This window comes from Carlito syrichta, unplaced genomic scaffold, assembly GCF_000164805.1.
Source record: "Carlito syrichta isolate Samal-C Ts95f unplaced genomic scaffold, Tarsius_syrichta-2.0.1 Scaffold289426, whole genome shotgun sequence".
NCBI classification, from domain to species: domain Eukaryota; kingdom Metazoa; phylum Chordata; class Mammalia; order Primates; family Tarsiidae; genus Carlito; species Carlito syrichta.
The window spans coordinates 55,230-67,282 of NW_007233522.1; the positions used below are offsets into that span (position 1 = coordinate 55,230).

Here is a 12,053-nt window from a genome sequence, read left to right on the forward strand (position 1 = left end):
TGAAAGCATCACATTCTCCCAGGAATTTTAGTGATTTTCTAGAAATTTTTACTCTCAGAATCTCCTCTGTTGTCATAATTTTCCCACACAATAAGCATTCTACTCTTTTCAACCCAAAAGTGTAACTTTATACTTATTTAATTTTGTGAATTTTGAATTTTTTTAGTTGTTTCCCTTTACATTCACTTTTGTTGTCTTTAATCAGGGAGGGGACTGATGCAAAAATTCAAATTAATGATATGTTATTTAAAGTTCACAAAACTGAATAGATATATTTTTTAATATTAGGAATGTTACTGACCAGTTAAAGCTTTCAGTGTAGAGACAATAGAAATGAAATTGAGCCAAAGCTAAAAACAGGCAAGACTTATTTATTGAAACTTCCTGCCTGAGGGAAAAGAGAGTCAGCGTTGACCAAAGGGATGATATAGCTGCCTCCTGAACAAAGAAAAAGGCCAGTTTTTTTAGAGGGTCTCAAGTATGTGGTGAGTGCCTCATTTTCTGCCAGGTTAGCTCATAATTGTGCAGTTTTCTGTTGTTTGCATTCCTCAAGGCAGGGGAGTTGTGCTATAATTGCATGAGTAAGCTAAAAAAGTCAAGATTGATCAATTTCTTTCTTTCTTTTTTTTTTTGAGTTGGAGTCTCACTCTGTCTCCCAGATTGGAGTGCAGTGGCTGCTCCCAGCCACTGCAGCCTCGACCTGCTGGACTCTGGCGATCCTTCTACCTCAGCCTTCCAAGTAGCTGGAATTACAGGTATGCGCTACCATGCCCGGCTGATTTTTTGATCTATTGTAGCTCTTTTTGGGGAAACGTTCTCTCCATTCATTCCAGCCGGTGCTAGTGTATCTTTACCTTCCCAGCAGCTGATGCAGAGAGAGAAATTATAAAAAGGAGGCAGAAGGAAACCCATAGGCAAAAAGCATGCAACAAAGGACATAACTTACATGCAATAAAGGGCAGGGATTATATAGTACAGTACTACACAACTAATTTTACATAGTGTTATATAGAGATGAGCATCTCTGTGAGACTCTGGTCCCTGTCCCAAAATAGTACTCCCTTACTACCTCAGGAACACAATTCTGAGTTATAGAAGCTGCATACATAGTTACGAAATTTGCTGTAACACACACACAAACACACACTTTGAAAAACGAATTCATTATTTCCAGTGCAGGAATTTAACATCTCAGCATTTTAATTAAATCTTTCATATGTTGTCTTGAGGATATTTCTTCCTACTCTGTCTAAAGTTTAGTCTCCACTCTTCAGAGTTTTGGAACATCTGTGCCACAATCATGAGCTCTTATCAAAATGCCATGGTTTTAACTGAGGTCCTGTTGCTTGCCATATATAAAGCTAATCACTGAGAAGAAGGCTTTTTACTTGGGTGATATCAGCCAAGGAAAATGAGAGATTTAGTCTCAAGTCCATCTCCCCTGCCAACTCAAATTGGAGGTGCCTATAGTGCAGCAAAGAATGTAATTTTCTGTGGGAAATCAGTAATTAAGGCACGGCAAGAAAGCAATCATGATGAGTGAGGGGTCTGGCAATTCACCCTTCTGGATAAGGCTTGGTGGCTGCAAATCGTATTGCTTGTCCTTTGCTTTGGATGGGTGGGACCGTTGTGGTAGTGGGAACTCCCAGCTACCCGGGCTTGGAGCTCTCCTTTTTGCCAATTCATTTCCTAGGATCTATAACCATGCGCAAGCCCCAATTTTTCAACTAGGATCTGTCCAACACAAATGCCCTTGACATTTTTTATTGGGGTTAATACTGCCGACGGAAACTTACCCTTTTCCAGAGGCTTTCTGCAGGTGCCTGTACCTTCTCTGGCAAGAGTTGCGCATATTTGCTTCTATGAGTGTCTCCTATTTCTCTGACCTGGGCAGGATGACTCTGCCTACTGACTTGGAAGATTGTGGGTCTTTCAGGCTCTTGATCCCCAGTTTTGGGTATCCCACTGCCTTCTTTTTTGTCAAGAGGGCCCAGTATCTTGTTCTGACTCCTCCATGGGACCTTGACTTTGGGGCTTCCAGGTCCCACTGCCTTTGGCTCCTCCCTCCCTTCTCCAGATGCTCACAGAGCCACTGGGATCTGTCCTGTTCCTACTGGACACACTTTGGGAACTAGATAGAGGATCCTGAGAAGGCAGAATGTCTGTGGCAGGAAACATATCCATGCAGTAGCCTTGAAGGAACAGACCAGTGGTCCAATCTCACAGGAGAACACCAGAGGCACAGCCTGGAGGCTCCTTCTCTGCGGGCTCAAATGTGCTGACAACCTGTGCTTTGGGGCATAGCTCCCCTGGATCCTGAGTGAAAGCAGTTCTAGAAAATGGGGGACTTTCCTCATCCCCAGAGATCCTGAACCTCTCAGATCCACATTCATGTTTTGGGAGTTTGCCATGACACTGGCTCCCAAGATGACATTCCAACCAGTGGTCTTTGCCTCCTTGGCCTCCACTGTCTCTATGGGATCTTCAGCCCTCACAGTCTGGGACCCTATGCTGAGCTCCAGCATTGCTCTGCTACAGCAGGGTTTTTGTGGGGAGGGTTTTTGTCCCTCTCCTCCCATGGCTCCTTCCTGGCCACAGGGGAACTTAATCTCAGCTCTGGGCTGACTCTCCCAGATCTGTGGAGTGTCTTACTGTGCCAGATTCTGCCTACAAAACAACATGGGCATGACTGAGAAGGCCACCAGCCCTCCTGTCCAATCACAGGGACCTCTGAGCTCTCATGAGTGTCACCAGATGACTTTCCTCACAGGGCACTCTAGTTTTCCACACATGCAAGTTGGGGGACAGAGAGAGGACTATTCACGATCGGGACTTGCCAGAGTCCAGCTCTAGCAGGGCCACAGATTCTTGGAGGTGAGACGGCATCAGTGACTAGAGGGGAGAAAGAAAGGGGGGAGAAAGAAAGTGGGGGAAAAGAAAGTGGACTCCTGTTTAAGGTTGAGCAGAAGCCGTTTATTGAGTGTTATCCAAGGGCTTTTATCCCCAAACTGCAAAGTCATCATCACAGAACACAAAAGTTAGCATGTGCCTTTCACATGAACAGGTCCAGGTGCACAAAGGACACTCCCCAATCTCAAGCAAATGCTTTTTCATACATAAGGAAGAACATGAGGAAGAACAACTACAAATTGTCTTTTTGTTTCTTATGGTTGCTTAATGTTCCCCAAACCAGTTTCCTATGTGCCCTTAATTGTATTGCAACTACATCATCTTGAAATAACATCACTCAATGTCTAAACCCAAAACCACCATAATGAATTATTAACTTCTACTATTCTGTACTAATTCAAGCTAGTTTCTTTAAACACAATTGCTGCTACACTCTCCTAACACCAGCTGGCCTAATTCAAACTTCACTGGCCCCCCTGAATCAAACTAAACTAACCACATTTCTACAATAAAATGGTTACTTAAATTTTCTTTAATCTATATAAACTATTTTCTAAAACTTATATCTATAAATTTCTAAAATTGCATCAGGAGAACCTGTGACCTGCACTAAGGCTCCTCAATGTGACTCAAAGTTCAAATTGTTTAAAAGCAAAAACCACAAACCATGGAAAATGGGAACAATAGACTCCCAAGTTAGCTGTGTTTGTTCTGGTTTCAAAGTCCTCTGTTAGAGCCAGCAGGAGCCTTTTCTGATTGCAGTGCCAAGTGGAAAAGGAGAGAGGGAATGGAGTCAACAGCTCCCGAACACATCCTAGTGATCTCGAGGTCAACGGCCCTTCCTGATCCCTAACGCTCAGTGGACCTCCTTGGCCAGCTGCCAACAGCGACTGGCTTTTTTGTCATACCCTTTCCTTCTGGACCTTTCTGAGATGGTTCTCTTAGGAAATTGGCAGCCTTGGCTATGGATTTGGCCCCCGATTCACAGGTGGCCCAGGAGGGAGATGTGGAGTGTTGGAACCTCCAGGGACTGGAGGTTAGTACTCCACCTGTGCCTCACCTGAAATCTTACATGCGTTTAAAGCATATGTTGGGTGCAGGGATCGAGGAAGGAAATCTCCTGATATGTATTCACACTGAGTTTCTGACCCCTCCAGGATGCTAGATTCCCAGTTTTTTTGGGGGGGTGTCATACTTTGGAACAGCATGGTTGACAGTAAACCAGGATTGAATCTTCTAACAGTGATCATGGCCTGGCTGAATTCCCCCAACTTACTGCCACAGGGATTTTTCCAAGTGCTTCTTCTGTAAGCCCCTGGGTAACTCATTCCCAGATTCATATTTCTGGGGCCTTCTGAAGTCACTTCCTGACTCCTCTTTATCTTCTTCCAGAATCTTCACTGAGGTGACTCCTGAACATCTGCATGAATCTTCTGGGATCCTCTCCATTTCTTGAACTTGAAACTGGCTTGGGTCCTGGTTTACTGGAAACTTATGGAAGGCTTCTCAGAGAAACTTCCAGAGTGCCTGGACCGCATCTTCTGCACATTCTTATTGCTCTCACAGGCAAGTTAAGGAGACTGGGAGGACAGTGGGGCTTTCTGATTGTCTTTTCCCTGAGACATCTTTGGACTTTGTCCTGAGGCTGCATAGGTTTCCCAGGTGGCTAGCATCTGCAGGGAGTGCCAGACCTGTGTTCATCTTTGATGAAACGTCTTTCAATATGCTGCTATAGTTGCCCCTGGTGTTCAGGGCTGTTGGCATCTCCAGGAAGGTTGGAGGCTGACTTGGGGCTCTGGGAGTCTGAGGTGTCCTGAGATAGGTGGGGAGTGGGTTGGCTAAAGTCTGCCTGAGAGTTTTTGAGCAGAGAGGGTAAAACCCTCCTCCACTTCAATCTCTTCTGCAAGGGCCATTCCAGATGCTGATTTTCAGTTGGGATGATGGACTGTGCTTTCTCCTGGGATGTAGAACAGGATGTTGTATAGGACCTACTTGTGAGTAGAGAAGAACACGGTAAATATGGGACAGAGCATGGGGAATGAGACCGAGTCTGGATCCAAGCCAGAGGTGGAGAATGGGACTGAAGCTGGGTTTCAGTCAAAAGTTGAAATCTGGTCACAGGATAAGGCCAGAGTTGTGCTTAGGAAAGTTGCAAAGGCACTTTCTCTTGGGTTTGAACTGGAATATATTTAGGGATGACAATGAATGACCCAGAGCCTGATTTTTATGGAGGAAGGTTTCTTAGAAATCCAGGCAGTGGCCACCAAGGACTCACTGTGCAGAGAGGGGAGATCCCAGAAGAGCTGGCTGCATTTTTGCCATAAAGGGTCTCCCAGGAAGCTGCTGAGAATCAGATAATTTCTATGGTTTATCTGCCATGTTCCAGAAGGATCCTGGGTCACAGTGGCTCTTATTCTTGGCCCAGTAACTTTGATATATTTCCCAGAAAACCCAGGGGGTAGTCTGACCCTCCTTTTCTTTCTCCTTCCACAACTTCAGTTCTTCTCTCTTGCTGATTAGCATCTCTCCAGGATGATAAAAGTGGGGCGACCAGCCTCCATCTGCCTATGTCTGGGGTCCTCCTGGAAAAAAGCTTCTGGTGGGTTGTGAAAAAGATGCTCTGGCTATGATTTGCCCTTTGACCAGATGCAGAAAAACAGGGCACTTCCAGTCTGCCAAAATGGTTCATTAAAGGCTTTAGATTTGAGGCAGCATCCAAATGTTACCTGGACCTAGGGCAGTGACCTAGACCTGGACCTAGCGCAGGGCCCAGGGGGATTTTCTTCAAGTCTGATGGGTCTCTTTGAGGGTCTGGAGACAGGGTGGAGGTCAGAGGCAGACAGTGCTCAGCCAGAGGAGCTGGGGAAGCAGATGGTGACTAGCTGGCGGGAGAAGCGTCTTCCACATGCTCCTTATGCTGCTGGTGGGCTCTGGGAGGCCCTGGTATATGCACCTTTATCGCGGGGGTCTTGTCAGAAGCTCTGACAAATGTCTGCCGCCAGCAGTCTTTATCTGGTGGCTGCAGGAGACATGAGGCACAAGATGCCACCATGAATGGTTAGGGCCAGGAGGCCCAGCAGGGTGGGCACCAGTGACTCCTCCACTACCCCCATCCTGACTTTCCAAAGCTCTGCCAATCCCTGTCCCCAGGGCTTTAGTCCCATCCCGTCTAGTCCCATAGTCTCCTCCTCCTGGGTCAGTTCCAGGTCCTGGCGTTGCATCCTAGAACCTGGTATCAGGGAGGACAAGGGAGAGAAGGGGAAAGCCCCTCACCTTTGCAGACTGAAAATCAGGTCCCTAGCCCCCTCCAACTCCCTCAGGCAATCTCTACAAGCTGAGAATCAGGAGAGAGGGTTATGGTGGTGAGGGAGGGGTCTGGAGATCTCCCAGGAGGCTGACTGGATGTCCTCTTAGGGGAGAGCTTGGGAGATTCAGCCCTGGACCCCAAGTATCCCTGTCCAGAACCACATGGCATGACAGTGGTAGCAAAGCCGTGATGGGGAGTGTTTCATCATTCACAAAGTGCTTCCAACCCATCCCCCATGGTCTTCACATTTACCTTAAGTGGAGAACGGACAAGGGTTGTCCCATAAACAAATCAGCCTTAGCTGAGTTAAACAGTTGTCCCCACAGACCTGGAGGACTCCCTCACATCCAGGCAGTCATTGATCCCTTACCCCTACATAACCCCTCTTGATCAATGACTGTTTCCTGGCGCATCATGGCTTCATTACAGCATGGAATCTGAGAAAGATCCTGGGTTCTAATTTCCTTCCCAAGAGCTCTTCCCTCACCCATCTGCAACTGACTTCCCTGGAGACTCATTCCTCAGGGACAGACAGAACTGTGTCATCTCTGACTTTACCTTTCAGCGTGCTGTTCTTGCTCCTCCTGGGTCTCACCCTCTTTCCCATTTGACACTGGGAGACAAGAGAGAGGGAGGGGCTGGAACTAGCTCTCAGCCTCTTTCCTAGACAATGTGCAGACATACAGAGCTCATGGATGACACGACTTTCTACATTTAGCTCATAGAGCTCTGTGTTATTTTCTCTCCTTTTATTCATTTTTAAAGTATATAGCAGTATTTTGTTTTCTTCTTTTAAAAACTTAAGAAGGAATTTTCCATGTGATATCCTTCATGGATGCTCTGAATGCCTGTTCTTCTCAAGAAACACACAGACACAGACCTATAGGCACTTCTGAACAGTCATGATTCTGCTTCCTAAATAGGCCAGAGATGACTCCAGGCTTTGATCAAAGGCTTTCAGGGACTCAGCATAGCTTTCTGATCATCCCATCCAGATAAAACTGGGTTCTGAGAGATCTGCCATCGGAGGGCAACTGATGAACCAGGGCCCAGCTCTGTGGTCCCACAGAGATCGCAACCCTCTGATTACCCAGTCCTCCCCTGAGTCTTGGTGTTTGGTTCTCCCCATGGATGGTCTGAGAGCTTGAGATGGAAATCCTCTGTGCACTCTAATCCCTGCCTTCCTCACCTGATTCAAGAAGGATAGAGAGGTTTCCCATCCCAAGAGTGTCTCTAGTTGATCTGAAAAAGTGAGAATAAGAGTAGGAAAAAAAATCTTTCTCTTTGGGGTGTGGGCTGAGAGCCCCTTTCCTTCTTGATGCTCCTCTTCTTCCCAGGTAGTGGTATGGGTAGATTATCAGGGAGGTAGGGGAGTATCAGCATGAAGAACCCCAAGGCACACAGGAAGGTGAGGACGAGATCCATCAGCCAGGGAGCAGCGATGAGGCTCAGCCCTTTGGCACTAACGCTTTCCAACACAAGCACGAGATTCTCCATCTGAATCTCAGTGTTGCCCTAGAGCAACTGAGCACCGGGCATCCCCTTTGGGACTGATGACTAGGGCCCAGCCCTGCATCACAGAGCTGTGGCTTTGTCATAACAAAGGGCTCCTGAGGATGGGGTAAGGGCAGTCAGGCCAAGAGGCCGAATCTTGGCCCCTCAGCCAGCATTCAGCTCTGAAGAGCCCTCCACCCTCCTGGGCCTTCTAAATTTCTCTACCCCCACCTGTACAACCGGTCACAAACTGACCTTAGTCCATTTTCTGTTTTTTTTTTCACTCTGGAACCCAGGCATTACTTGGTTCCTCTTATTCCTTGGAGATCTCGGCTTCAGCCCACCAATTTCATGGGCTTTAAAGCATCACATTCTCCCAGGAATTTTGGTGGTTTTCTAGAAATTTTTACTCTCAGAATCTCCTCTGTTGTCATAATTTTCGCACACAATAAGCATTCTACTCTTTTCAACCCGAAAGTGTAACTTTAACTTATTTAATTTTGTGAATTTTGAATATTTTTATTGTTATGCTTTATATTTTGCTGCTTTTTTTTGTGTTTTTTTTTTGAGCTGGAGTCTCACTGTCGCCCAGACTGGAGTGCAGTGGCACGCTCCCAGCCACCCAGCCACTGCTGGGCTCCGGTGATCCTTCCGCCTTGGCCTTCCAAGTAGCTGTAACTACAGGTGCGCGCTACCACGCCTGGCTACTTTTTGATTTATTGTAGAGATGAGGTCTCGCCAAATTGCCTAGGAAGGTAACAAACCCGCGGGCTATTTTGCTGTTTTTAATCAGGCAGGGGAATGAAACAAAAATTCAAATGAATGATATGTTATTTAAAATTCACAAAACTGAATAGATATTATACTAATATAAATAATTAAGCCTCCAAATGATATTTTTTATATTAGGAATATTACTGGCCAATTAACGCTTTCAGCATAGAGACAATATAAATGAAATTTAGTCAAAGCTGAAAACAGGGAGGACTTGACTGAAACTTTTTGCCTGATTGAAAGGAGAGTCAGCGTTGACCAGAGGGATGATCTATCTGCCTCCTGAAGAAAGAGAAAGGCCAGTTTTTAAGAGAGTCTCAGGCATTTGTGAATGCCTCATCTTCTGCCAAGTTAGCTTATAATTGTGCAGTTTTCTGTTGCTCGCATTCCTCAAGGCAGGGGAGTTGTGCTGTAATTGCATGAGTAAGACAAAATCAAGATTGATGAATTCCTTTTTTGGGGAAATGTTCTCTCCATTCATATCAGCCTGTGCTAGTGTGTTACATACATCTTCAATGCGACCTCCTTGTTTTACCTTCCCAGCAGCTGATGCAGAGAGAGAGAAATTATAAAAAGGGTGCAGAAGGAACCCCATAGGCAGAAAGCATACAACAAAGGGCATAGCTTATATGCAACAAAGGGCAGGGATTATATAGTACAGTACTACAGAACTAATTTTATATAGTGTTATATTCAAATGAGCATCTATTTGAGCCTCCAGTTCCCAGTCCCTTACTATCTCAGGAACACAATTCTGAGTTATAGAAGCTGCACAAATAGTTATGAAATTTGCTGTAACACACATATAAAAATACTTGACAAATTAATTCATTACTTTCAATGCAATAATTTAATATTTCAGTATTTTAATTAAATCTTTCTTATATTGTCTTAGATCATATTTCTTCTTACTCTGTCTAAAATACAGTCTCCACTCTTCAGAGTTTTGGAACATCTGTACCACAGTCATTAGCTCTTACCAAAATGCCAGGGTTTTAATTGAGGTCCTTTGCTTGCCACATACAAAGCTAATCAGCGAGATAAATATGGCCAGAGAAGAAGGCTTTTTACTTGGGTTATATCAGCCAAGGAAAATGGGGGATTTAATCTTAAGTCCATCTCCCCTGTCAACTGAAATCAGGGGTTGTATAGTGCAGGAAGGAATATATTTTGTGCAGGATATCAGTAATTAAGTCAGGGTAAAGAAGCAATCATGATAAGTGTGCCCATTGTACTATTTCCTTGCCTCCATTTCTTGTGTAAAGGCTTTGTAAGACACTTTTGTTTTTGCCTTACTTAATTTTCCCAACAACCCTGTGAAGCCTATTCTATTGTTGTATTCTTTAGATGGAAGATACGGGACAGAAATGTTCACCAGTTCTCCAAGTTCACCCTGCTGACTAGTGATCAAGTTTGGCTAAGACCTTCCCCGGCCCCCAAACACAAAGCTCAGAGTGCTGCTTTAAGCTGCACAACAACGTGGGCATATACAGTCTTTACAATGAAATTTCCATTCCCTCAAGTTTCATTACAACTTTCTCTCTAATGATTAGTAGTTTAGTAGGGGCAGGAAAGTCCCTGAATGCTGTATTTTTGGATAAACCCGGGATTTGAGATATGTTATGAGGAAGGAGAAGAGCAAGTACTCTCTTATGCCATATCTACATTGTTTCATAGGGGGAAGGTAGAATTAATTACAATGTTTCCTTTTAGTCAATCATTTCTTAAGGATTTGTCCCTTGAAAATATTCCAGCAGAGTAATTTTTTGATATACTCTAAAGCATTTCTTGCATACTGATCAATAATTAAGGAACTAAACAGGTTCACCACATCCTCCATTGTTAGCTAATTTAATGACCATTTCCTGAGGACTACTTCATACCTGTTTTGGAGCTTCATGGGATGTCTTTTCTCTTTTTCTTTTTCTTTTTTTTTTTTTTTTTGAGTTGGAGTCTCACTCTGTCATCCAGACTGGAATCTGGAATGCAGTGGCTGCTCCCGGCCACTGCAGTCTCGACTTGCTGGGCTCTGGCGATCCTTCTGCCTCAGCATTCCAACTAGATGGAACTACAGGTGCGCGCTACCACATCTGGCTGATTTTTGATTTATTGCAGAGATGAGGTGTCGCCAAGTTGCTCAGGCGGGTCTTGAACCCGCAGGTTCAGGCAATCCAGTCACCTCAGCCTCCCAAAGTGCAGGATTACAGGCTGAGCCACTGAACCCAACTGGGATGTCTTTTCTCATAGCCTACTGTAGGACAGATGCTAAGGGAGCTTCCAGAGAACCGCTATTGTTTAAAATTTGTACTAATATAAGCCCCTGCTCAAATAGGTCCAGAAGCTAGCTGGCAAGGAAACCAGCATCTCAGGATCAGTGGTGGCGCATGTCTCACCTTGAAGAGTACCTTGGCATTAACACCTGAGATCACTCTCTCCCATTGCTCCCATTCCCTCCTGAAGACATCAGTAGAGAGAAATATTTCTTTTCTGGGAACACAAAGGGATAGTAAAAGACAGTAGATGAGAAAACAACCAGGAGCCGGAGGCCCTACACATGCCTCCCTCACAAGGTGATGGCTGTTAGACAGGCATGGAGACCCAGGCTACCAGATCATCTTTTTCTGTTTGAAAGAAATTGACAATTTTAAAGTGTCTGTAAAATTGCTTACTATTAATGTGGCTTTGTTTTTAAAAAAACATTCTATGTAGCCAAACAAAACACATCTCCAAGGCAGCACCCAGTGTGTCCCGAACCCTCAGCATCATGTTGCTACCTCTTGCTCCTGCTGACTTGACATGTGCCCACATCATTAACTCTTGTGCTGCTATCACTACATCAAGCAAGGTCTCACCCACTGTTAAGGGACCAGCCCCCAACCCTGATGGTCACCCAGGTAGAGCAATTAGAAGAAAGCCACCCTCTAGAAGAGTCATTTCTGTTTCCGAGTACCTTGCAGTTTCTGTAGTACAAATAAGAGCAAGGGGGACTTAATCCAAACCTGGGAGAATGAGTGTGAATTACCTCTACTTAAACGAGAGTGAAGACAGGATTTCAAATAAGTATTGATATTATACAAAATACCTTATTTACTTACTACTGAACCCAATTCATTTACCATTTCTATATTGCTTTAAATCTTACCCAATATCTATGTCCCAGGTGAGTAAGAACTGATTGATATTTATGTTGATATTTTATATTTTGCAAACCCTTTCATGAGAGAAATTGTTAAATTACCTCTGAGTGAATACTTTAAGATGGTAAAAGCACTTTTACAGGCATTAAGTCACTTTCTCCCTTAAGTGCTAAGCAGGGCAACAATCATGCCTTCTTTCAATTAATACATCATTTTGGAATGATAATAGTATTGTGAGCACTGACAAGACATTGGTAATACAGTGCCAGGCAAATAAAAACAGGACTATCTGGACATGGGAAAAGGTTTCAAAAATGCTTGGGTGGTGAGGGGAAGATTCACAAGGACTCTAGCTTTTGTCCTGACTCAGGTTCCACCAGAGGAGGAAGGACTATGGTGTGAGGATGGTCAATAGTCTCACACGAAACAAA

The 12,053-nt window shown here is 44.6% G+C and overlaps 1 pseudogene; it reads right to left on the reverse strand.

Annotated features, from left to right (window-relative positions):
- Nucleotides 1-1,980: 1,980 nt before the first annotated feature.
- LOC110595324 lies at nucleotides 1,981-7,714 on the reverse strand (annotated as a pseudogene).
- Between the last annotated feature and the right edge of the window lie 4,339 nt (nucleotides 7,715-12,053).